Genomic DNA, 21,344 nt, shown 5'->3' with positions numbered 1-21,344 from the left:
ATGCTGAGGTCCTATTGCTAAGGTCCTATTGCTGAGGTCACAAGGCTGAGGTTACAATGCTGAGGTCCTATTGCTGAGGTCCTATTGCTGAGGTCACAATGCTGAGGTCCTATTGCTGAGGTCACAAAGATGAGGTCTTATTGCTGAGGTCCTATTGCTGAGGTCCTGTTGCTGAGGTCACAATGCAGAGATCACAATGCTGAGGTCCTATTGCTGAGGTCCTATGGCTGTGGTCCTATTGCGGAGGTCACAATGCTGAGGTCCTGTTGCTGAGATCCTATTGCTGAGGTCCTATATGCTGAGGTCCTATTGCTGAGGTCACAATGCTGAGGTCCTATTGCTGAGGTCACAATGATGAGGTCCTATTGCTGAGGTCACAATGCAGAGGTCACAATGCTGAGGTCCTATTGCTGAGGTGCTATTGCGGAGGTCCTATTGCTGAGGTCACAATGCTGAGGTCCTATTGCTGAGATCACAATGCTGAGGTCTTTTTGCTGAGGTCCTATTGCTGAGGTCCTATTGCTGAGGTCCTGTTACTGAGGTCAAAATGCTTAGGTCCTATAGCTGATGTCCTATTGCTGAGGTCACAATGCTGAGGTGCTATTGCTGAGGTCACAATGCTGAGGTCACAATGCTGAGGTCCTATTGCTTAGGTCCTATTGCTGAGGTCCTATTGCTGAGGTCACAAGGCTGAGGTCCTATTGCTGAGGTCCTATTTCTGAGGTCACAGTGCTGAGGTCCTATTGCTGTGGTCCTGTTTCTGAGGTTTTATTGCTGAGGTCCTATTGCTGAGGTCACAAAGCTGAGGTCACAATGCTGAGGTCCTATTGCTGAGGTCCTATTTCTGAGGTCACAATGCTGAGGTCCTATTGCTGAGGTCCTATTGCTGATGTCCTATATTTGAGGTCACAATGCTGAGGTCCTATTGCTGAGGACCTATTGCTGAGGTTCTATTGCTGAGGTCACAATGCTGAGGTCACAATGCTGAGGTCCTATTGCTGAGGTCCTATTGCTGAGGTCACAAGGCTGAGGTTACAGTGCTGAGGTCCTATTGCGGAGGTCACAATGCTGAGGTCCTATTGCTAAGGTCCTATTGCTGAGGTCACAAGGCTGAGGTTACAATGCTGAGGTCTTTTTGCTGAGGTCCTATTGCTGAGGTCACAATGCTGAGGTCCTATTGCTGAGGTCACAATGCTATGGTCACAATGCTGAGGTCCTATTCCTGAGGTCACAATGCTGAGGTCCTATTGCTGAGGTCCTATTGCTGAGGTCCTGTTGCTGAGGTCACAATGCAGAGATCACAATGATGAGGTCCTATTGCTGAGGTCCTATGGCTGTGGTCCTATTGCGGAGGTCACAATGCTGAGGTCCTGTTGCTGAGATCCTATTGCTGAGGTCCTATATGCTGAGGTCCTATTCCTGAGGTCACAATGCTGAGGTCCTATTGCTGAGGTCACAATGATGAGGTCCTATTGCTGAGGTCACAATGCAGAGGTCCTGTTGCTGAGGTCCTGTTGCTGAGGTCCTATTGCTGAGGTCACAATGCTGAGTTCACAATGATGAGGTCCTATTTCTGAGGTCCTATTTCTGAGGTCCTATTGAGAGGTCCTATTGCTGAGGTCACAATGCTGACGTCCTATTGCTGAGGTCCTATTGCTGAGGTCCTATTGCTGAGGTCCTGTTACTGAGGTCAAAATGCTGAGGTCCTATTGCTGAGGTCACAATGCTGAGGTCGTATTGCTGAGGTCCTATTGCTGAGGTCACAATGCTGAGGTCCTATTGCTTAGGTCCTATTGCTGAGGTCACAATGCTGAGGTCACAAGGCTGAGGTCCTATTGCTGAGGTCCTATTTCTGAGGTCACAGTGCTGAGGTCCTATTGCTGTTGTCCTGTTTCTGAGGTTTTATTGCTGAAGTCCTATTGCTGAGGTCACAAAGCTGAGGTCACAATGCTGAGGTCACAAGGCTGAGGTCCTATTGCTGAGGACCTATTTCTGAGGTCACAGTGCTGAGGTACTATGGCTGTTATCCTGTTTCTGAGGTTTTATTGCTGAGGTCCTATTGCTGAGGTCACAAAGCTGAGGTCACAATGCTGAGGTCCTATTGCTGAGGTCCTATTTCTGAGGTCACAATGCTGAGGTCCTATTGCTGAGGTCCTATTGCTGATGTCCTATATTTGAGGTCACAATGCTGAGGTCCTATTGCTGAGGTCCTATTGCTGAGGTCACAAGGCTGAGGTAACAATGCTGAGTTCCTATTGCAGAGGTCACAATGCTGAGGTCCTATTGCTAAGGTCCTATTGCTGAGGTCACAAGGCTGAGGTTACAATGCTGAGGTCCTATTGCTGAGGTCCTATTACTGAGGTCACAATGCTGAGGTCCTATTGCTGAGGTCCTATGGCTGTGGTCCTATTGCGGAGGTCACAATGCTGAGGTCCTGTTGCTGAGATCCTATTGCTGAGGTCCTATTGCTGTGGTCCTATTGCTGAGGTCACAATGCTGAGGTTCTATATGCTGAGGTCCTATTGCTGAGGTCCTATTGCTGAGGTCACAATGATGAGGTCCTATTGCTGAGGTCACAATGATGAGGTCCTATTGCTGAGGTCACAATGCTGACGTCCTATTACTGAGGTCCTATTGCTGAGGTCACAATGCTTAGGTCCTATTGCTGAGGTCACAATGCTGAGGTCTTATTGCTGAGGTCCTATTGCTGAGGTCCTATTGCTGAGGTCCTATTTCTGAGGTCCTATTGCTGAGGTCCTATTGTTGAGGTCCTATTGCTGAGGTCCTATTCCTGAGGTCACAATTCTGAGGTCCTATTGCTGAGGTCCTATTGCTGAGGTCACAATGCTGAGGTCCTATTGCTGAGGTCACAATGCTGAGGTCCTATTGCTGAAGTCCTGTTGCTGAGGTCCTATTGCTGAGGTCACAATGCTGAGGTCACAATGCTGAGGTCCTAATGCTGAGGTCCTATTGCTGATGTCCTATTGCTGAGGTCCTATTGCTGAGGTCACAATGCTGAGGTCCTATTGCTGAAGTCCTATTCCTGAGGTCACAATGCTGAGGTCACAATGTTGAGGTCCTATTGCTGAGGTCCTATTGCTGAGGTCCTATTGCTGAGGTCACAAGGCTGAGGTCCTATTGCTGAGGTCCTATTTCTGAGGTCACAGTGCTGAGGTCCTATTGCTGTGGTCCTGTTTCTGAGGTTTTCTTGCTGAGGTCCTATTGCTGAGGTCACAAGGCTGAGGTCACAATGCTGAGGTCCTATTGCTGAGGTCCTATTGCTGAGGTCACAATGCTGAGGTCCTATTGCTGAGGTCCTATTGCTGATGTCCTATAGTTGAGGTCACAATGCTGAGGTCACAATGCTGAGGTCCTATTGCTGAGGTCCTATTGCTGAGGTCCTATTGCTGAGGTCACAAGGCTGAGGTTACAATGCTGAGGTCCTATTGCGGAGGTCACAATGCTGAGGTCCTATTGCTAAGGTCCTATTGCTGAGGTCACAATGCTGAGGTCACAATGCTGAGGTCCTATTGCTGTGGTCCTATTGCTGAGGTCATAAGGCTGAGGTTACAATGCTGAGGTCCTATTGCTGAGGTCCTATTGCTGAGGTCACAATGCTGAGGTCCTATTGCTGAGTTCACAATGCTGTGGTCCTATTGCTGAGGTCCTATTGCTGAGGTCCTGTTGCTGAGGTCACAATGCAGAGATCACAATGCTGAGGTCCTATTGCTGAGTTCCTATGGCTGTGGTCCAATACGGAGGTCACAATGCTGAGGTCCTGTTGCTGAGATCCTATTGCTGAGGTCACAATGCTGAGGTCCTATATGCTGAGGTCCTATTGAGAGGTCCTATTGCTGAGGTCCTATTGCTGAGGTCTTATTGCTGAGGTCACAATGCTGTGGTCCTATTGTTGAGGTCACAATGCAGAGGTCCTATTGCTGAGGTCCTATTGTTGAGGTCCTATTGCTGAGGTCCTATTACTGAGGTCAAAATGCTTAGGTCCTATTGCTGAGGTCCTATTCCTGAGGTCACAATTCTGAGGTCCTATTGCTGAGGTCCTATTGCTGAGGTCACAATGCTGAGGTCCTATTGCTGAAGTCCTGTTGCTGAGGTCCTATTGTTGAGGTCACAATGCTGAGGTCACAATGCTGAGGTCCTAATGCTGAGGTCCTGTTGCTGATGTCCTATTGCTGAGGTCCTATTGCTGAGGTCACAATGCTGAGGTCCTATTGCTGAAGTCCTATTGCTGAGGTCACAATGCTGAGGTCACAATGCTGAGGTCCTATTGTTGAGGTCCTATTGCTGAGGTCCTATTGCTGAGGTCACAAGGCTGAGTTCCTGTTGCTGAGGTCCTATTTCTGAGGTCACAGTGCTGAGGTCCTATTGCTGTGGTCCTGTTTCTGAGGTTTTATTGCTGAGGTCCTATTGCTGAGGTCACAAGGCTGAGGTCACAATGCTGAGGTCCTATTGCTGAGGTCCTATTGCTGAGGTCACAATGCTGAGGTCCTATTGCTGAGGTGCTATTGCGGAGGTCCTATAGTTGAGGTCACAATGCTGAGGTCACAATGCTGAGGTCCTATTGCTGAGGTCCTATTGCTGAGGTCACAAGGCTGAGATTACAATGCTGAGGTCCTATTGCTGAGGTCACAATGCTGAGGTCCTATTGTCGGAGATCACAATGCTGAGGTCTTTTTGCTGAGGTCCTATTGCTGAGGTCCTATTCCTGAGGTCCTGTTACTGAGGTCAAAATGCTTAGGTCCTATAGCTGATGTCCTATTGCTGAGGTCACAATGCTGAGGTGCTATTGCTGGGGTCACAATGCTGAGGTCCTATTGCTGAGGTCCTATTGCTGAGGTCACAAGGCTGAGGTTACAATGCTGAGGTCCTATTGCGGAGGTCACAATGCTGAGGTCCTATTTCTAAGGTCCTATTGCTGAGGTCACAAGGCTGAGGTTACAATGCTGAGGTCCTATTGCTGAGGTCCTATTGCTGAGGTCACAATGCTGAGGTCCTATTGCTGAGGTCAAAATGCTGTGGTCACAATGCTGAGGTCCTATTCCTGAGGTCACAATGCAGAGGTCTTATTGCTGAGGTCCTATTGCTGAGGTCCTGTTGCTGAGGTCACAATGCAGAGATCACAATGCTGAGGTCCTATTGCTGAGGTCCTATGGCTGTGGTCCTATTGCGGAGGTCACAATGCTGAGGTCCTGTTGCTGAGATCCTATTGCTGAGGTCCTATATGCTGAGGTCCTATTGCTGAGGTCACAATGCTGAGGTCCTATTGCTGAGGTCACAATGATGAGGTCCTATTGCTGAGGTCACAATGCAGAGGTCACAATGCTGAGGTCCTATTGCTGAGGTGCTATTGCGGAGGTCCTATTGCTGAGGTCACAATGCTGAGGTCCTATTGCTGAGATCACAATGCTGAGGTCTTTTTGCTGAGGTCCTATTGCTGAGGTCCTATTGCTGAGGTCCTGTTACTGAGGTCAAAATGCTTAGGTCCTATAGCTGATGTCCTATTGCTGAGGTCACAATGCTGAGGTGCTATTGCTGAGGTCACAATGCTGAGGTCACAATGCTGAGGTCCTATTGCTTAGGTCCTATTGCTGAGGTCCTATTGCTGAGGTCACAAGGCTGAGGTCCTATTGCTGAGGTCCTATTTCTGAGGTCACAGTGCTGAGGTCCTATTGCTGTGGTCCTGTTTCTGAGGTTTTATTGCTGAGGTCCTATTGCTGAGGTCACAAAGCTGAGGTCACAATACTGAGGTCCTATTGCTGAGGTCCTATTTCTGAGGTCACAATGCTGAGGTCCTATTGCTGAGGTCCTATTGCTGATGTCCTATATTTGAGGTCACAATGCTGAGGTCCTATTGCTGAGGACCTATTGCTGAGGTTCTATTGCTGAGGTCACAATGCTGAGGTCACAATGCTGAGGTCCTATTGCTGAGGTCCTATTGCTGAGGTCACAAGGCTGAGGTTACAATGCTGAGGTCCTATTGCGGAGGTCACAATGCTGAGGTCCTATTGCTAAGGTCCTATTGCTGAGGTCACAAGGCTGAGGTTACAATGCTGAGGTCCTATTGCTGAGGTCCTATTGCTGAGGTCACAATGCTGAGGTCCTATTGCTGAGGTCACAATGCTGTGGTCACAATGCTGAGGTCCTATTCCTGAGGTCACAATGCAGAGGTCCTATTGCTGAGGTCCTATTGCTGAGGTCCTGTTGCTGAGGTCACAATGCAGAGATCACAATGATGAGGTCCTATTGCTGAGGTCCTATGGCTGTGGTCCTATTGCGGAGGTCACAATGCTGAGGTCCTGTTGCTGAGATCCTATTGCTGAGGTCCTATATGCTGAGGTCCTATTCCTGAGGTCACAATGCTGAGGTCCTATTGCTGAGGTCACAATGATGAGGTCCTATTGCAGAGGTCCTGTTGCTGAGGTCCTGTTGCTGAGGTCCTATTGCTGAGGTCACAATGCTGAGTTCACAATGATGAGGTCCTATTTCTGAGGTCCTATTGAGAGGTCCTATTGCTGAGGTCACAATGCTGACGTCCTATTGCTGAGGTCCTATTGCTGAGGTCCTATTGCTGAGGTCCTGTTACTGAGGTCAAAATGCTTAGGTCCTATTGCTGAGGTCCTATTGCTGAGGTCACAATGCTGAGGTCGTATTGCTGAGGTCCTATTGCTGAGGTCACAATGCTGAGGTCCTATTGCTTAGGTCCTATTGCTGAGGTCACAATGCTGAGGTCACAAGGCTGAGGTCCTATTGCTGAGGTCCTATTTCTGAGGTCACAGTGCTGAGGTCCTATTGCTGTTGTCCTGTTTCTGAGGTTTTATTGCTGAGGTCCTATTGCTGAGGTCACAAAGCTGAGGTCACAATGCTGAGGTCACAAGGCTGAGGTCCTATTTCTGAGGTCCTATTTCTGAGGTCACAGTGCTGAGGTCCTATGGCTGTTGTCCTGTTTCTGAGGTTTTATTGCTGAGGTCCTATTGCTGAGGTCACAAAGCTGAGGTCACAATGCTGAGGTCCTATTGCTGAGGTCCTATTTCTGAGGTCACAATGCTGAGGTCCTATTGCTGAGGTCCTATTGCTGATGTCCTATATTTGAGGTCACAATGCTGACGTCCTATTGCTGAGGTCCTATTGCTGAGGTCACAAGGCTGAGGTAACAATGCTGAGTTCCTATTGCAGAGGTCACAATGCTGAGGTCCTATTGCTAAGGTCCTATTGCTGAGGTCACAAGGCTGAGGTTACAATGCTGAGGTCCTATTGCTGAGGTCCTATTACTGAGGTCACAATGCTGAGGTCCTATTGCTGAGGTCCTATGGCTGTGGTCCTATTGCGGAGGTCACAATGCTGAGGTCCTGTTGCTGAGATCCTATTGCTGAGGTCCTATTGCTGTGGTCCTATTGCTGAGGTCACAATGCTGAGGTTCTATATGCTGAGGTCCTATTGCTGAGGTCCTATTGCTGAGGTCCTATTGCTGAGGTCACAATGATGAGGTCGTATTGCTGAGGTCACAATGATGAGGTCCTATTGCTGAGGTCACAATGCTGACGTCCTATTACTGAGGTCCTATTGCTGAGGTCACAATGCTTAGGTCCTATTGCTGAGGTCACAATGCTGAGGTCTTATTGCTGAGGTCCTATTGCTGAGGTCCTATTTCTGACGTCCTATTGCTGAGGTCCTATTGTTGAGGTCCTATTGCTGAGGTCCTATTACTGAGGTCAAAATGCTTAGGTCCTATTGCTGAGGTCCTATTCCCGAGGTCACAATTCTGAGGTCCTATTGCTGAGGTCCTATTGCTGAGGTCACAATGCTGAGGTCCTATTGCTGAGGTCACAATTCTGAGGTCCTATTGCTGAAGTCCTGTTGCTGAGGTCCTATTGCTGAGGTCACAATGCTGAGGTCACAATGCTGAGGTCCTAATGCTGAGGTCCTATTGCTGATGTCCTATTGCTGAGGTCCTATTGCTGAGGTCACAATGCTGAGGTCCTATTGCTGAAGTCCTATTCCTGAGGTCACAATGCTGAGGTCACAATGTTGAGGTCCTATTGCTGAGGTCCTATTGCTGAGGTCCTATTGCTGAGGTCACAAGGCTGAGGTCCTTTTGCTGAGGTCCTATTTCTGAGGTCACAGTGCTGAGGTCCTATTGCTGTGGTCCTGTTTCTGAGGTTTTATTGCTGAGGTCCTATTGCTGAGGTCACAAAGCTGAGGTCACAATACTGAGGTCCTATTGCTGAGGTCCTATTTCTGAGGTCACAATGCTGAGGTCCTATTGCTGAGGTCCTATTGCTGATGTCCTATATTTGAGGTCACAATGCTGAGGTCCTATTGCTGAGGACCTATTGCTGAGGTTCTATTGCTGAGGTCACAATGCTGAGGTCACAATGCTGAGGTCCTATTGCTGAGGTCCTATTGCTGAGGTCACAAGGCTGAGGTTACAATGCTGAGGTCCTATTGCGGAGGTCACAATGCTGAGGTCCTATTGCTAAGGTCCTATTGCTGAGGTCACAAGGCTGAGGTCACAATGCTGAGGTCCTATTGCTGAGGTCCTATTGCTGAGGTCACAATGCTGAGGTCCTATTCCTGAGGTCACAATGCAGAGGTCCTATTGCTGAGGTCCTATTGCTGAGGTCCTGTTGCTGAGGTCACAATGCAGAGATCACAATGATGAGGTCCTATTGCTGGGGTCCTATGGCTGTGGTCCTATTGCGGAGGTCACAATGCTGAGGTCCTGTTGCTGAGATCCTATTGCTGAGGTCCTATATGCTGAGGTCCTATTCCTGAGGTCACAATGCTGAGGTCCTATTGCTGAGGTCACAATGATGAGGTCCTATTGCTGAGGTCACAATGCAGAGGTCCTGTTGCTGAGGTCCTGTTGCTGAGGTCCTATTGCTGAGGTCACAATGCTGAGTTCACAATGATGAGGTCCTATTTCTGAGGTCCTATTGAGAGGTCCTATTGCTGAGGTCACAATGCTGAGGTCGTATTGCTGAGGTCCTATTGCTGAGGTCACAATGCTGAGGTCCTATTGCTTAGGTCCTATTGCTGAGGTCACAATGCTGAGGTCAAAAGGCTGAGGTCCTATTGCTGAGGTCCTATTTCTGAGGTCACAGTGCTGAGGTCCTATTGCTGTTGTCCTGTTTCTGAGGTTTTATTGCTGAGGTCCTATTGCTGAGGTCACAAAGCTGAGGTCACAATGCTGAGGTCACAAGGCTGAGGTCCTATTTCTGAGGTCCTATTTCTGAGGTCACAGTGCTGAGGTCCTATGGCTGTTGTCCTGTTTCTGAGGTTTTATTGCTGAGGTCCTATTGCTGAGGTCACAAAGCTGAGGTCACAATGCTGAGGTCCTATTGCTGAGGTCCTATTTCTGAGGTCACAATGCTGAGGTCCTATTGCTGAGGTCCTATTGCTGATGTCCTATATTTGAGGTCACAATACTGACGTCCTATTGCTGAGGTCCTATTGCTGAGGTCACAAGGCTGAGGTAACAATGCTGAGTTCCTATTGCAGAGGTCACAATGCTGAGGTCCTATTGCTAAGGTCCTATTGCTGAGGTCACAAGGCTGAGGTTACAATGCTGAGGTCCTATTGCTGAGGTCCTATTACTGAGGTCACAATGCTGAGGTCCTATTGCTGAGGTCCTATGGCTGTGGTCCTATTGCGGAGGTCACAATGCTGAGGTCCTGTTGCTGAGATCCTATTGCTGAGGTCCTATTGCTGTGGTCCTATTGCTGAGGTCACAATGCTGAGGTTCTATATGCTGAGGTCCTATTGCTGAGGTCCTATTGCTGAGGTCCTATTGCTGAGGTCACAATGATGAGGTCGTATTGCTGAGGTCACAATGATGAGGTCCTATTGCTGAGGTCACAATGCTGACGTCATATTACTGAGGTCCTATTGCTGAGGCCACAATGCTTAGGTCCTATTGCTGAGGTCACAATGCTGAGGTCTTATTGCTGAGGTCCTATTGCTGAGGTCCTATTTCTGAGGTCCTATTGCTGAGGTCCTATTGTTGAGGTCCTATTGCTGAGGTCCTATTACTGAGGTCAAAATGCTTAGGTCCTATTGCTGAGGTCCTATTCCTGAGGTCACAATTCTGAGGTCCTATTGCTGAGGTCCTATTGCTGAGGTCACAATGCTGAGGTCCTATTGCTGAGGTCACAATTCTGAGGTCCTATTGCTGAAGTCCTGTTGCTGAGGTCCTATTGCTGAGGTCACAATGCTGAGGTCACAATGCTGAGGTCCTAATGCTGAGGTCCTATTGCTGATGTCCTATTGCTGAGGTCCTATTGCTGAGGTCACAATGCTGAGGTCCTATTGCTGAAGTCCTATTCCTGAGGTCACAATGCTGAGGTCACAATGTTGAGGTCCTATTGCTGAGGTCCTATTGCTGAGGTCCTATTGCTGAGGTCACAAGGCTGAGGTCCTTTTGCTGAGGTCCTATTTCTGAGGTCACAGTGCTGAGGTCCTATTGCTGTGGTCCTGTTTCTGAGGTTTTCTTGCTGAGGTCCTATTGCTGAGGTCACAAGGCTGAGGTCACAATGCTGAGGTCCTATTGCTGAGGTCCTATTGCTGAGGTCACAATTCTGAGGTCCTATTGCTGAGGTCCTATTGCTGATGTCCTATAGTTGAGGTCACAATGCTGAGGTCACAATGCTGAGGTCCTATTGCTGAGGTCCTATTGCTGAGGTCCTATTGCTGAGGTCCTATTGCTGAGGTCACAAGGCTGAGGTTACAATGCTGAGGTCCTATTGCGGAGGTCACAATGCTGAGGTCCTATTGCTGAGGTCCTATTGCTGAGGTCACGATGCTGAGGTCCTATTGCTGAGGTCACAATGCTGTGGTCCTATTGCTGAGGTCCTATTGCTGAGGTCCTGTTGCTGAGGTCACAATGCAGAGATCACAATGCTGAGGTCCTATTGCTGAGTTCCTATGGCTTTGGTCCAATACGGAGGTCACAATGCTGAGGTCCTGTTGCTGAGATCCTATTGCTGAGGTCACAATGCTGAGGTCCTATATGCTGAGGTCCTATTGAGAGGTCCTATTGCTGAGGTCACAATGCTGACGTCCTATTGCTGAGGTCACAATGCTGTGGTCCTATTGTTGAGGTCACAATGCAGAGGTCCTATTGCTGAGGTCCTATTGCTGAGGTCCTATTGTTGAGGTCCTATTGCTGAGGTCCTATTACTGAGGTCAAAATGCTTAGGTCCTATTGCTGAGGTCCTATTCCTGAGGTCACAATTCTGAGGTCCTATTGCTGAGGTCCTATTGCTGAGGTCACAATGCTGAGGTCCTATTGCTGAGGTCACAGTGCTGAGGTCCTATTGCTGAAGTCCTGTTGCTGAGGTCCTATTGTTGAGGTCACAATGCTGAGGTCACAATGCTGAGGTCCTAATGCTGAGGTCCTATTGCTGATGTCCTATTGCTGAGGTCCTATTGCTGAGGTCACAATGCTGAGGTCCTATTGCTGAGGTCACAATGCTGAGGTCACAATGCTGAGGTCACAATGTTGAGGTCCTATTGCTGAGGTCCTATTGCTGAGGTCCTATTGCTGAGGTCACAAGGCTGAGGTCCTATTGCTGAGGTCCTATTTCTGAGGTCACAGTGCTGAGGTCCTATTGCTGTGGTCCTGTTTCTGAGGTTTTCTTGCTGAGGTCCTATTGCTGAGGTCACAAGGCTGAGGTCACAATGCTGAGGTCCTATTGCTGAGGTCCTATTGCTGAGGTCACAATGCTGAGGTCCTATTGCTGAGGTCCTATTGCTGATGTCCTATAGTTGAGGTCACAATGCTGAGGTCACAATGCTGAGGTCCTATTGCTGAGGTCCTATTGCTGAGGTCCTATTGCTGAGGTCACAAGGCTGAGGTAACAATGCTGAGGTCCTATTGCGGAGGTCACAATGCTGAGGTCCTATTGCTAAGGTCATATTGCTGAGGTCACAATGCTGAGGTCACAATGCTGAGGTCCTATTGCTGTGGTCCTATTGCTGAGGTCATAAGGCTGAGGTTACAATGCTGAGGTCCTATTGCTGAGGTCCTATTGCTGAGGTCACAATGCTGAGGTCCTATTGCTGAGGTCACAATGCTGTGGTCCTATTGCTGAGGTCCTATTCCTGAGGTCCTGTTGCTGAGGTCACAATGCAGAGATCACAATGCTGATGTCCTATTGCTGAGTTCCTATGGCTGTGGTCCAATACGGAGGTCACAATGCTGAGGTCCTGTTGCTGAGATCCTATTGCTGAGGTCACAATGCTGAGGTCCTATATGCTGAGGTCCTATTGAGAGGTCCTATTGCTGAGGTCACAATGCTGACGTCCTATTGCTGAGGTCACAATGCTGTGGTCCTATTGTTGAGGTCACAATGCAGAGGTCCTATTGCTGAGGTCCTATTGCTGAGGTCCTATTGTTGAGGTCCTATTGCTGAGGTCCTATTACTGAGGTCAAAATGCTTAGGTCCTATTGCTGAGGTCCTATTCCTGAGGTCACAATTCTGAGGTCCTATTGCTGAGGTCCTATTGCTGAGGTCACAATGCTGAGGTCCTATTGCTGAGGTCACAATGCTGAGGTCCTATTGCTGAAGTCCTGTTGCTGAGGTCCTATTGTTGAGGTCACAATGCTGAGGTAACAATGCTGAGGTCCTAATGCTGAGGTCCTATTGCTGATGTCCTATTGCTGAGGTCCTATTGCTGAGGTCACAATGCTGAGGTCCTATTGCTGAAGTCCTATTGCTGAGGTCACAATGCTGAGGTCACAATGCTGAGGTCCTATTGCTGAGGTCCTATTGCTGAGGTCCTATTGCTGAGGTCACAAGGCTGAGGTCCTGTTGCTGAGGTCCTATTTCTGAGGTCACAGTGCTGAGGTCCTATTGCTGTGGTCCTGTTTCTGAGGTTTTATTGCTGAGGTCCTATTGCTGAGGTCACAAGGCTGAGGTCACAATGCTGAGGTCCTATTGCTGAGGTCCTATTGCTGAGGTCACAATGCTGAGGTCCTATTGCTGAGGTGCTATTGCGGAGGTCCTATAGTTGAGGTCACAATGCTGAGGTCACAATGCTGAGGTCCTATTGCTGAGGTCCTATTGCTGAGGTCACAAGGCTGAGATTACAATGCTGAGGTCCTATTGCTGAGGTCACAATGCTGAGGTCCTATTGCTGAGGTCACAATGCTGACGTCCTATTGCTGATATCCTATTGCTGAGGTCACAATGCTGAGGTCCTATTGCTGAGGTGCTATTGCGGAGGTCCTATTGCTGAGGTCACAATGCTGAGGTCCTATTGCTGAGATCACAATGCTGAGGTCCTATTGCTGAGGTCCTATTGCTGAGGTCCTATTGCTGAGGTCCTGTTTCTGAGGTCAAAATGCTTAGGTCCTATAGCTGATGTCCTATTGCTGAGGTCACAATGCTGAGGTGCTATTGCTGGGGTCACAATGCTGAGGTCACAATGCTGAGGTCCTATTGCTGAGGTCCTATTGCTGAGGTCACAAGGCTGAGGTTACAATGCTGAGGTCCTATTGCGGAGGTCACAATGCTGAGGTCCTATTGCTAAGGTCCTATTGCTGAGGTCAAAAGGCTGAGGTTACAATGCTGAGGTCCTATTGCTGAGGTCCTATTGCTGAGGTCACAATGCTGAGGTCCTATTGCTGAGGTCCAAATGCTGTGGTCACAATGCTGAGGTCCTATTCCTGAGGTCACAATGCAGAGGTCTTATTGCTGAGGTCCTATTGCTGAGGTCCTGTTGCTGAGGTCACAATGCAGAGATCACAATGCTGAGGTCCTATTGCTGAGGTCCTATGGCTGTGGTCCTATTGCGGAGGTCACAATGCTGAGGTCCTGTTGCTGAGATCCTATTGCTGAGGTCCTATATGCTGAGGTCCTATTGCTGAGGTCACAATGCTGAGGTCCTATTGCTGAGGTCACAATGATGAGGTCCTATTGCTGAGGTCACAATGCAGAGGTCACAATGCTGAGGTCCTATTGCTGAGGTGCTATTGCGGAGGTCCTATTGCTGAGGTCCTGTTACTGAGGTCAAAATGCTTAGGTCCTATTGCTGATGTCCTATTGCTGAGGTCACAATGCTGAGGTGCTATTGCTGAGGTCACAATGCTGAGGTCACAATGCTGAGGTCCTATTGCTTAGGTCCTATTGCTGAGGTCCTATTGCTGAGGTCACAAGGCTGAGGTCCTATTGCTGAGGTCCTATTTCTGAGGTCACAGTGCTGAGGTCCTATTGCTGTGGTCCTGTTTCTGAGGTTTTATTGCTGAGGTCCTATTGCTGAGGTCACAATGCTGAGGTCCTATTGCTGAGGTCCTATTTCTGAGGTCACAATGCTGAGGTCCTATTGCTGAGGTCCTATTGCTGATGTCCTATATTTGAGGTCACAATGCTGAGGTCCTATTGCTGAGGTCACAATGCTGACGTCCTATTGCTGAGGTCACAATGCTGAGGTCACAATGCTGAGGTCCTATTGCTGAGGTCCTATTGCTGAGGTCACAAGGCTGAGGTTACAATGCTGAGGTCCTATTGCGGAGGTCACAATGCTGAGGTCCTATTGCTAAGGTCCTATTGCTGAGGTCACAAGGCTGAGGTTACAATGCTGAGGTCCTATTGCTGAGGTCCTATTGCTGAGGTCACAATGCTGAGGTCCTATTGCTGAGGTCACAATGCTGTGGTCACAATGCTGAGGTCCTATTCCTGAGGTCACAATGCAGAGGTCCTATTGCTGAGGTCCTATTGCTGAGGTCCTGTTGCTGAGGTCACAATGCAGAGATCACAATGATGAGGTCCTATTGCTGAGGTCCTATGGCTGTGGTCCTATTGCGGAGGTCACAATGCTGAGGTCCTGTTGCTGAGATCCTATTGCTGAGGTCCTATATGCTGAGGTCCTATTCCTGAGGTCACAATGCTGAGGTCCTATTGCTGAGGTCACAATGATGAGGTCCTATTGCTGAGGTCACAATGCAGAGGTCCTGTTGCTGAGGTCCTGTTGCTGAGGTCCTATTGCTGAGGTCACAATGCTGAGTTCACAATGATGAGGTCCTATTTCTGAGGTCCTATTGAGAGGTCCTATTGCTGAGGTCCTATTGCTGAGGTCCTGTTACTGAGGTCAAAATGCTTAGGTCCTATTGCTGAGGTCCTATTGCTGAGGTCACAATGCTGAGGTCGTATTGCTGAGGTCCTATTGCTGAGGTCACAATGCTGAGGTCCTATTGCTTAGGTCCTATTGCTGAGGTCACAATGCTGAGGTCACAAGGCTGAGGTCCTATTTCTGAGGTCACAGTGCTGAGGTCCTATTGCTGTTGTCCTGTTTCTGAGGTTTTATTGCTGAGGTCCTATTGCTGAGGTCACAAAGCTGAGGTCACAATGCTGAGGTCACAAGGCTGAGGTCCTATTTCTGAGGTCCTATTTCTGAGGTCACAGTGCTGAGGTCCTATGGCTGTTGTCCTGTTTCTGAGGTTTTATTGTTGAGGTCCTATTGCTGAGGTCACAAAGCTGAGGTCACAATGCTGAGGTCCTATTGCTGAGGTCCTATTTCTGAGGTCACAATGCTGAGGTCCTATTGCTGAGGTCCTATTGCTGATGTCCTATATTTGAGGTCACAATGCTGACGTCCTATTGCTGAGGTCCTATTGCTGAGGTCACAAGGCTGAGGTAACAATGCTGAGTTCCTATTGCAGAGGTCACAATGCTGAGGTCCTATTGCTAAGGTCCTATTGCTGAGGTCACAAGGCTGAGGTTACAATGCTGAGGTCCTATTGCTGAGGTCCTATTACTGAGGTCACAATGCTGAGGTCCTATTGCTGAGGTCCTATGGCTGTGGTCCTATTGCGGAGGTCACAATGCTGAGGTCCTGTTGCTGAGATCCTATTGCTGAGGTCCTATTGCTGTGGTCCTATTGCTGAGGTCACAATGCTGAGGTTCTATATGCTGAGGTCCTATTGCTGAGGTCCTATTGCTGAGGTCCTATTGCTGAGGTCACAATGATGAGGTCCTATTGCTGAGGTCACAATGCTGACGTCCTATTACTGAGGTCCTATTGCTGAGGTCACAATGCTTAGGTCCTATTGCTGAGGTCACAATGCTGAGGTCTTATTGCTGAGGTCCTATTGCTGAGGTCCTATTTCTGAGGTCCTATTGCTGAGGTCCTATTGTTGAGGTCCTATTGCTGAGGTCCTATTACTGAGGTCAAAATGCTTAGGTCCTATTGCTGAGGTCCTATTCCTGAGGTCACAATTCTGAGGTCCTATTGCTGAGGTCCTATTGCTGAGGTCACAATGCTGAGGTCCTATTGCTGAGGTCACAATGCTGAGGTCCTATTGCTGAAGTCCTGTTGCTGAGGTCCTATTGCTGAGGTCACAATGCTGAGGTCACAATGCTGAGGTCCTAATGCTGAGGTCCTATTGCTGATGTCCTATTGCTGAGGTCCTATTGCTGAGGTCACAATGCTGAGGTCCTATTGCTGAAGTCCTATTCCTGAGGTCACAATGCTGAGGTCACAATGTTGAGGTCCTATTGCTGAGGTCCTATTGCTGAGGTCCTATTGCTGAGGTCACAAGGCTGAGGTCCTATTGCTGAGGTCCTATTTCTGAGGTCACAGTGCTGAGGTCCTATTGCTGTGGTCCTGTTTCTGAGGTTTTATTGCTGAGGTCCTATTGCTGAGGTCACAAGGCTGAGGTCACAATGCTGAGGTCCTATTGCTGAGGTCCTATTGCTGAGGTCACAATGCTGAGGTCCTATTGCTGAGGTCCTATTGCTGATGTCCTATAGTTGAGGTCACAATGCTGAGGTCATAATGCTGAGGTCCTATTGCTGAGGTCCTATTGCTGAGGTCACAAGGCTGAGGTTACAATGCTGAGGTCCTATTGCGGAGGTCACAATGCTGAGGTCCTATTGCTGAGGTCCTATTGCTGAGGTCACAATGCTGAGGTCCTATTGCTGAGGTCACAATGCTGTGGTCCTATTGCTGAGGTCCTATTCCTGAGGTCCTGTTGCTGAGGTCACAATGCAGAGATCACAATGCTGAGGTCCTATTGCTGAGTTCCTATGGCTGTGGTCCAATACGGAGGTCACAATGCTGAGGTCCTGTTGCTGAGATCCTATTGCTGAGGTCACAATGCTGAGGTCCTATATGCTGAGGTCCTATTGAGAGGTCCTATTGCTGAGGTCACAATGCTGACGTCCTATTGCTGAGGTCACAATGCTGTGGTCCTATTGTTGAGGTCACAATGCAGAGGTCCTATTGCTGAGGTCCTATTGCTGAGGTCCTATTGTTGAGGTCCTATTGCTGAGGTCCTATTACTGAGGTCAAAATGCTTAGGTCCTATTGCTGAGGTCCTATTCCTGAGGTCACAATTCTGAGGTCCTATTGCTGAGGTCCTATTGCTGAGGTCACAATGCTGAGGTCCTATTGCTGAGGTCACAATGCTGAGGTCCTATTGCTGAAGTCCTGTTGCTGAGGTCCTATTGTTGAGGTCACAATGCTGAGGTCACAATGCTGAGGTCCTAATGCTGAGGTCCTATTGCTGATGTCCTATTGCTGAGGTCCTATTGCTGAGGTCACAATGCTGAGGTCCTATTGCTGAAGTCCTATTGCTGAGGTCACAATGCTGAGGTCCTATTGCTGAGGTCCTATTGCTGAGGTCCTATTGCTGAGGTCACAAGGCTGAGGTCCTGTTGCTGAGGTCATAGTGCTGAGGTCCTATTGCTGTGGTCCTGTTTCTGAGGTTTTATTACTGAGGTCCTATTGCTGAGGTCACAAGGCTGAGGTCACAATGCTGAGGTCCTATTGCTGAGGTCCTATTGCTGAGGTCACAATGCTGAGGTCCTATTGCTGAGGTCCTATTGCTGATGTCCTATAGTTGAGGTCCTATTGCTGAGGTCACAATGCTGAGGTCCTATTGCTGAGGTCCTATTGCTGAGGTCACAAGGCTGAGATTACAATGCTGAGGTCCTATTGCTGAGGTCACAATGCTGAGGTCCTATTGCTGAGGTCACAATGCTGACGTCCTATTGCTGAGGACACAAGGCTGAGGTTACAATGCTGAGGTCCTATTGCTGAGGTCACAATGCTGAGGTCCTATTGCTGAGGTCACAATGCTGTGGTCCTATTGCTGAGGTCCTATTGCTGTGGTCCTATTGCTGAGGTCACAAGGCTGAGGTTACAATGCTGAGGTCCTATTGCTGAGGTCACAATGCTGTGGTCCTATTGCTGAGGTCCTATTGCTGAGGTCCTGTTGCTGAGGTCACAATGCAGAGATCACAATGCTGAGGTCCTATTGCTGAGTTCCTATGGCTGTGGTCCAATACGGAGGTCACAATGCTGAGGTCCTGTTGCTGAGATCCTATTGCTGAGGTCACAATGCTGAGGTCCTATATGCTGAGGTCCTATTGAGAGGTCCTATTGCTGAGGTCACAATGCTGACGTCCTATTGCTGAGGTCAGAATGCTGTGGTCCTATTGTTGAGGTCACAATGCAGAGGTCCTATTGCTGAGGTCCTTTAGCTGAGGTCCTATTGTTGAGGTCCTATTGCTGAGGTCCTATTACTGAGGTCAAAATGCTTAGGTCCTATTGCTTAGGTCCTATTCCTGAGGTCACAATTCTGAGGTCCTATTGCTGAGGTCCTATTGCTGAGGTCACAATGCTGAGGTCCTATTGCTGAGGTCACAATGCTGAGGTCCTATTGCTGAAGTCCTGTTACTGAGGTCCTATTGTTGAGGTCACAATGCTGAGGTCACAATGCTGAGGTCCTATTGCTGATGTCCTACTGCTGAGGTCCTATTGCTGAGGTCACAATGCTGAGGTCCTATTGCTGAAGTCCTATTGCTGAGGTCCTATTTCTGAGGTCACAGTGCTGAGGTCCTATTGCTGTGGTCCTGTTTCTGAGGTTTTATTGCTGAGGTCCTATTGCTGAGGTCACAAGGCTGAGGTCTTTTTGCTGAGGTCCTATTGCTGAGGTCCTATTGCTGAGGTCACAATGCTGAGGTCCTATTGCTGAGGTCCTATTGCTGATGTCCTATAGTTGAGGTCACAATGCTGAGGTCACAATGCTGAGGTCCTATTGCTGAGGTCCTATTGCTGAGGTCCTATTGCTGAGGTCACAAGGTTGAGGTTACAATGCTGAGGTCCTATTGCGGAGGTCACAATGCTGAGGTCCTATTGCTGAGGTCACAATGCTGACGTCCTATTGCTGAGGACACATTGCTGAGGTCACAATGCTGAGGTCATATTGCTGAGGTCCTATTTCTGAGGTCACAATGCTGAGGACACAATGCTTAGGTCCTATTGCTGAGGTCACAATGCTGAGGTCTTATTGCTGAGGTCACAATGCTGAGGTCCTATTGCTGAGGTCGCAATGCTGAGGTGACAATTCTGAGGTCCTATTGCTGAGGTGCTTTTGCTGAGGTCAGAATGCTGAGGTCCTATTGCTGAGGTCCTATTGCTTAGGTCCAGAAGATGAGGTCCTATTGCTACGGTCCTATTACAGACGTCACAATGCTGAGGTCCTATTTCTGATGTCTTATTGCTGAGGTCACAATGCTTAGGTCCTATTGCTGAGGCCCTATTGCTGAGGTCCTATTGCTGAGGTCATAATGCTGAGGTCCTATTGCTGAGGTCCTATTGCTGATGTCCTATTGCTGATATCCTATTGCTGAGGTCACAATGCTGAGGTCCTATTGCTGAGGTCACAATGCTGAGGTCCTATTGCTGAGGTGCTATTGCGGAGGTCCTATTGCTGAGGTCACAATGCTGAGGTCCTATTGCTGAGGTCACAATGCTGAGGTCTTTTTGCTGAGGTCCTATTGCTGAGGTCCTATTGGTGAGGTCCTCTTACTGAGGTCAAAATGCTTAGGTCCTATAGCTGAGGTCCTATTGCTGAGGTCAAAATGCTGAGGTCGTATTGCTGAAGTCCTATTGCTGAAGTCCTATTGCTGAGGTCCTATTGCTGAGGTCACAGTGCTGAGGTCACAGTGCTGAGGTCCTATTGCTGTGGTCCTGTTTCTGAGGTTTTATTGCTGAGGTCCTATTGCTGAGGTCACAAGGCTGAGGTCACAATGCTGAGGTCCTATTGCTGAGGTCCTATTGCTGAGGTCACAATGCTGAGGTCCTATTGCTGATGTCCTATAGCTGAGGTCACAATGCTGAGGTCACAATGCTGAGGTCCTATTGCGGAGGTCACAATGCTGAGGTCCTATTGCTGATGTCCTATTGCTGAGGTCACAAGGCTGAGGTTACAATGCTGAGGTCCTATTGCGGAGGTCACAATGCTGAGGTCCTATTGCTAAGGTCCTATTGCTGAGGTCACAATGCTGAGGTCACAATGCTGAGGTCCTATTGCTGTGGTCCTATTGCTGAGGTCACAAGGCTGAGGTTACAATGCTGAGGTCCTATTGCTGAGGTCACAATGCTGAGGTCCTATTGCTGAGTTCCTATTGCTGAGGTCACAATGCTGAGGTCCTATATGCTGAGGTCCTATTGAGAGGTCCTATTGCTGAGGTCACAATGCTGACGTCCTATTGCTGAGGTCACAATGCTGTGGTCCTATTGTTGAGGTCACAATGCAGAGGTCCTATTGCTGAGGTCGTATTGCTGAGGTCCTATTGTTGAGGTCCTATTGCTGAGGTCCTATTACTGAGGTCAAAATGCTTAGGTCCTATTGCTGAGGTCCTATTCCTGAGGTCACAATTCTGAGGTCCTATTGCTGAGGTCCTATTGCTGAGGTCCTATTGCTGAGGTCACAATGCTGAGGTCCTATTGCTGAGGTCACAATGCTGAGGTCCTATTGCTGAAGTCCTGTTGCTGAGGTCCTATTGTGGAGGTCACAATGCTGAGGTCACAATGCTGAGGTCCTAATGCTGAGGTCCTATTGCTGATGTCCTATTGCTGAGGTCCTATTGCTGAGGTCAAAATGCTGAGGTCCTATTGCTGAAGTCCTATTGCTGAGGTCACAATGCTGAGGTCACAATGCTGAGGTCCTATTGCTGAGGTCCTATTGCTGAGGTCCTATTGCTGAGGTCACAAGGCTGAGGTCCTATTGCTGAGGTCCTATTTCTGAGGTCACAGTGCTGAGGTCCTATTGCTGTGGTCCTGTTTCTGAGGTTTTATTGCTGAGGTCCTATTGCTGAGGTCACAAGGCTGAGGTCACAATGCTGAGGTCCTATTGCTGAGGTCCTATTGCTGAGGTCACAATGCTGAGGTCCTGTTGCTGAGGTCCTATTGCTGATGTCCTATAGTTGAGGTCACAATGCTGAGGTCACAATGCTGAGGTCCTATTGCTGAGGTCCTATTGCTGAGGTCACAAGGCTGAGGTTACAATGCTGAGGTCCTATTGCGGAGGTCACAATGCT

The 21,344-nt window shown here is 48.8% G+C and overlaps 1 long non-coding RNA gene across 1 annotated transcript in view; it reads left to right on the top strand.

Moving 5' to 3' along the window:
* The window catches only part of LOC139999004 (uncharacterized), a 365,625-nt gene that overhangs the window by 193,015 nt on the left and 151,266 nt on the right, over positions 1 to 21,344 (top strand). The gene's annotated exons all lie outside the window — the stretch shown is intronic.

The sequence above is a fragment of the Anas platyrhynchos genome, chromosome 18 (assembly GCF_047663525.1).
Source record: "Anas platyrhynchos isolate ZD024472 breed Pekin duck chromosome 18, IASCAAS_PekinDuck_T2T, whole genome shotgun sequence".
Lineage (NCBI taxonomy): Eukaryota > Metazoa > Chordata > Aves > Anseriformes > Anatidae > Anas > Anas platyrhynchos.
This window is presented reverse-complemented; position numbering and strand designations above follow the sequence as displayed.